Raw genomic sequence first — 5,841 nt, forward strand, 5'->3', positions numbered from 1 at the left:
TATAAGAGTTTGGTCTCCTATCCACTATGTTTATGGTTGGCTTGCTTATTATTTCAAGACAGACTATCCCTTTACTAGTGGATCTTCTCTACCACGAATGGTGGTATATTCTTGGGAATTCAAAGTATTTTGACAAAGATGAGGCAAGTAAGCGTGTTCATCGGGGGGAAAGAATTGTATGTAATGCAACCATGCTTAGTAGGCCTCACCCAACTTATTATATTTATGATGGAAAATCACCAGAGTTGGAGCTAGATTATTTTATGAGCCTTCGTTTTAATTGTCTTCCATTGAGGAAGGGAGGTTCCTTTGTCATTGAGACATATAGTCTGCACCAATTAAGTTGCCAATTTTCTTTCCATTAAGATATTCTTCACTATAAAAAATGATATTCATGCTGAGTCGCTCGATGAAGAACTTAGATATTGGCGCATTTGCATATCACATACAATTATGTCTAAAACGACATTTCCTCCTGTGGTAACTTCCGCAAAGAAGCTTTGTACTAACCAATATTCATCTTGGTGGGAGAGATCCTATGGAATGTTTCTTGAGGATAATTTGGATGTTATGGTGGAGAAAGCTGGGTCAGAATTCGTTACCCTTTTTGAAGACAAAAATTCAGATATCGAGAAGACACTTTTAAAAGTCAAGACACCATTTGCTCCCCACATCAAAGTAAGAAGCTTGAATTCTCTAAGGAATCTAAGAAAGAAGTAGTTCATACTTCTACTAATAAAGAGAAACGTCCCCAATTTCTCTTCTCTAATAGACGGGCCCTTTAAGAAATAAGCAAAACTAGCAAGGATAGATGTTGAAAGATGCAAAGGGTTGAACCATCCGGGGCTGAAGTTGTTGACTTAAGTGTCGTAGAAGTCCAAAGTGTTGATAGTTCTTCTAGATCATTGACAATTCATAGTGACAAGGTTTTCTTTTCTTTTTTTTTTTCATTAAAATGACTTTGCTAACCTGCCCTTTTCACTTGTAAGTTAACGCTGCTGGACATCCACTAGGATTACTGATGAAAGGTCACAAGTTAACAATGAGTCTACTGCAATATCAAGACCTAAGGCAAAAACAATTTCAAATACCAAGCAAGAGCAAAAGACATCATCTACTTCTCGTGGCCAAACTTTAAATAGGTTTAATCGTAATTTAAATGAGCTTTTCCGTGTTCTTCCAAAGAGTAATGGAACTATGTCTTTCTTCAAAGGAAAAAATGTTGTTTTCAATCACTAAAGGAAATACATCTTGGGTATTTGGGAAGAGATTTATGGAAAACATTTAAGAACTTCTCTAGACAATATTTCATCTTACAAAGATGATATTTATGAGATTTTCAAGGATATGAGTGAGATTAATCTATTAGATGTTTCACCATTGAAGATATTGGTAGATTCTCTTTTTGATCATGCAACTTTTTACGATCAAGAACACTCTAAATTTGTTGACATGGCGCATGGATGGAGTTCCTTTCCAATGCGAGAGAACGTCTTGACTTATTCAAAGTAGAAGAGGGTGAGAAGGAAAAACATGTTATTTCTAACAAGAAATCACTAAATAAGGTTAAGAGGAAGCTAGCAACTATACAAGGAGAGAGAGAGAGAGAGAGAGAGAGAGAGAGAGGAAGTTGAAGTTGTTTTAGAAGCTGCTAAGAAGAATGTTGAGGAGATTCAAGCCAAGATTTTAGGGCCTTAACTTGTACAAGACATTGACTTGCAACTTGGTTGAATTAAGAGTTTAACATGCAAACTTGTAAGACTTATCTTATCATTTTTAGGATTTGGAGACTTCAACTTGTATACTTGAAGGATTTGAAGACTTCGACTCACATACTTTTTTGAATTTAAAGACTTCCAGCCTACTGTCAAAGAAACCCATATTTTATAAGGTCTTGCCCCCTCCATTGACCCATCAATACTTCACATATGTCTAATGTTTGATGAGACAAAAGACTTTGACTGTCATGTGATAATGTAACACTTTGAAATTCAAAGACGAGTCTTAGAGCCTAACATAGGTTCCATGGGGTCTAAGCACTGTTTTAAGACCTATTTTCATGAATATGGGTTATTTAGCAAGTTTAAAAACCAAAGCGTCCAAGAACGTCCATGATGTTCGGAAACAAGTTCTAAGGGGTACTAGCGTGCCTTAACCTATTTGACTAGCTTTTAGGAGTAGGAAATCCATGATATTAGGGGGAAGGGTTTATAACATGTGTTTAAGGTGATTCGTGGTCGAAACTTCCAGGTAAGACTTCCCAAGGACCAACCAAGGGCCCTTGAGGAGGACCCTTGCAGGTTGATGTCAACACTGTCTAGGCAGTGTGCATCGACGAGATACAAGCAACGGTCCGTGTATGGATCGACGGGGCGTCATTGACAACCGTCGATCCATTCATAGAAAAATTGAGGAAGCCTCGGCCTGCACCGGTCTCTTACCAAAACGAAGGTTGTGCAAGACGGATGGGGGACCAACCGGCGATTCACAGACGGCCCGTCGAAGGGGTTCTGTCTGTGAGGGTCAAAGTTTTCTTGCATGTTTTAATGTTGGTTCATTTAATTAGTTACGGGTTAGGAGGTTAATTAGGGTTTTAAGTGAGTCTAACTAAATTAATTAACTTCCCCATATAAAGGCCCCATTTTCTTCCTTTTTCCCAAACATTTTAGGTTCTGGTCGTTGAAGGCTTATTCGAGACGACTTGAAGAAGGCGTGGATATTATATATCATCCAAGTGGGTAGGTCCTCACTTTCCGAGGGCGATGCTGGTATCTTGCCTATGAAGTTCCTTTGTTTTTCTAAGACTTTTATGTTCATTCCACTTTAATTGTGTACGACTTGTATAAGCCTATATCTGGCTTCTTTACATTTGATTTAGGGGTATTGCCAAATTGTGATGATCATTTAGATGATATAAGATGAGACAATCTTTGAGACTATCCTTCTATCTTACATATATGTATGTGCAATAAAAGTAGAAGGCTATGTAACCTTCCTGTATGAAGGGTCTATGTATACGCAATACAACTATATTATGTGTATATAGAGGTCTATGCAAATCTCCAAGTATATGAAATGAAAAGTTTTAATTTTTTCCGCACTTTCAACCTGTGAATGTAATGACATGAGACTAAGAGGCTAGTCTTAGACCATGAGAAAGGATGACGACGCCAGTTACGTCTAGGGGGTAAACCCCGACATGACAAACTTGGTATCAGAGTATCAGATTGAATATTCTTGAGTTATGTATCTCTCTCTACCACGTCTATGTAGGTTTGTATTAATAATTGTGAAGCACGCCACACTTATTAATAGGAACATATGTGATGCTTAGGAATCATTCTATTTCTTGGAAATCCTTTATCGTGCCATTATAGTATACCTTTGGTGTGATTTTGCATCTAATCCTGTTGTTGTGCTTATAGGAAGAATGAACACTCAAAGGAATGCCGCTCAGAGACTCGAAGATGAAATTGCCAATGTGGGAGCTCCTCGCCGTGGTGATTAAGTTCCTCCACTTGAATAAGGTGCTAACATGGAGCAAGCACCGGTCAATCCTCCTCCTTTGATGGATGAGAATATAAGAACCGCTCTTCATCAAATGGCCCAAGCTATCACCACTCAATCACAAGCGGCCACGACTCAACGACAAGCTATGACGGCTCAAGCAACCCGGGAGGTTGTGCCCCGTCCTCATCAACAAGTTACTACTATGGTTTCCCGTCTAAGGGACTTCACTCAAATGAACCCCCTACCTTCTACGGGTTTAAGGTTGAGGAAGATCTCGAAGAATTCATCGATGAAGTCTATAAGATACTTTTGGCTGTGGGGTTGTTCACAAGTGAGAAGGCCAGTTGGCTAATTATCAACTCAAGGACGTGGCGCAAGCATGGTTTGTGAAATGGAGGGCTAATAGGCCCTTGAGAGGTGGTCCGTTAATTTGGGAGATCACTAAGAAGGCTTTTGTTGAGCGGTTCTTTCCTAGGGAGATGAGGGAAGCAAAAGTGGTGGAGTTCATTAACCTTCGCCATGGAGGTATGGGTGTTCCTGAATACTCTTTGAGATTCACTAAATTGTCAAATATGTTCCTTCTTTGGTTTCCGATCCTAGAGATGAAATGAGTCGCTTTGTGACGGGGGTGTCAAATGATTTGCAAGAGGAGTGTCATTCAGCTATGCTACACGACAACATGAACATTTCTTGTCTTATGGTGCATACCAAGCATGTAGATGAGGCAAGGGATAGGAGGAAGAGTAATGATGCTAAGAGGGAAATATCTTTTGATGGAGGTTCTTCAAAGAATAGGCTTGAGATACAAGACAAGACTAGATTTAAGAAGCGGGTTTCAAGTGAAGTCCCTTCCAAGTTCCCAAAAGCTAGTGGTGATAGGGTGTCTAGCCCTACATTCAAGAAGGGAAAAGGTACTAATTCACCAACCGAGAAGCCAATTTGTGGGAAGTGTGGCAAGAAGCACTATGGTGATTGCCTTAAGGGGACGGATAATTGTTTTGGTTGTGGCAAGAGTGGGAACAAGGTGAAGGATTGCCCTAATGTGAGGATTCAAGACAAGGGTAGTGGTCAAGCTCAAGTAAGTGGTTCTAATGAGGCACCAAAGAAGAACTGCTTCTATACTCTCTGCTCTAGGGGTGAGCAAAAGACTTCTCTCGACGTGGTGAACGGTATGTTGCAAGTCTTATCTACTGACGTATATGCCTTACTTGATCCTGACACTACTTTATCCTTTGCTGCTCCTTTAGTAGACAAAAAGTTTGACATTTTACCCGATATTTTGCATGAACCTTTTATAGTTTATACTCTGGTGGGTGAGTCGATTATTTCTAAAAGCGTATATAAAAATTGTCCTATAATGTTGCCCAATAGAGTTTCTTATGTTGAACTAGTAGAACTTAATATGCTTAATTTTTATGTTATATTGGGTATGGATTGGTTGCATGCTTGCTTTGCTTCTATGAATTTTAGGACAAGGGTGGTGAAGTTTAACCTTCCAAATGAATCCGTTGTAGAGTGGAAGGGAGGAAACTCTACTCCTAGAGGTCGTATCATCTCTTGTCTAAAATCGTGCAAAATGATCTCCAAAGGTTGTCTATACCATATTGTAAGATTCCAAGATCTAGACTTCGAAATTCCTCCCATTGATTCGGTCCCCGTAGTGAGTGAATTTCCGAAGGTTTTTCCTTATGACCTTCCCGGTATTCCTCCTGAACAGGAAAATGATTTTGGTATTGATTTGCTACCGGATACAAATCCCATTTAAATTCCTCCTTATCGGATGGCTCTGGCAGAATTGAAAGAGTTGAAGGCTCAACTCAAATATTTACTAGACAAAGGTTTTATAAGACCTTGTATTTATCCATGGGGTACTCCGGTTTTATTTGTGAAGAAGCAAGATAGGTCCTTAAGAATGTGTAATGACTACTGCCAACTCAATAACACCATTAAGAATAAGTATCCTCTCCCTCGGATTGACGACTTGTTTGATGAACTCCAAGGGGCAAGATACTTTTATAAGATTGACTTGAGGTCAGGGTATCACTAACTTAGGGTGAGAGGTGAGGATATACCAAAGACGGCATTGCGGACTAGATATGGTCATTATGAGTTCTTGGTGATGTCTTCTGGTCTTGCCAATGCTCCGGTGACATTTATGGACCTTATGAATAGGGTGTTTCAAAATTACCTAGATTCATTGTCATTGTCTTCATTGACGATATTATTGTATATTCGAAGAATGAGAGTGATCATATGGGTCATTTGAGGGTAGTATTGAAAACCCTTAAGGAACATCAATTGTTTGCCAAATATAGGAAGTGTGAGTTTTGG

At 39.4% G+C, this 5,841-nt stretch overlaps 1 pseudogene; it reads left to right on the forward strand.

Moving 5' to 3' along the window:
* Window positions 1-453: 453 nt before the first annotated feature.
* On the forward strand, window positions 454-3,508 carry LOC114076481 (annotated as a pseudogene).
* Window positions 3,509-5,841: the final 2,333 nt, after the last annotated feature.

This window comes from Solanum pennellii, chromosome 3, assembly GCF_001406875.1.
Source record: "Solanum pennellii chromosome 3, SPENNV200".
Taxonomy (NCBI): Eukaryota; Viridiplantae; Streptophyta; class Magnoliopsida; order Solanales; family Solanaceae; genus Solanum; species Solanum pennellii.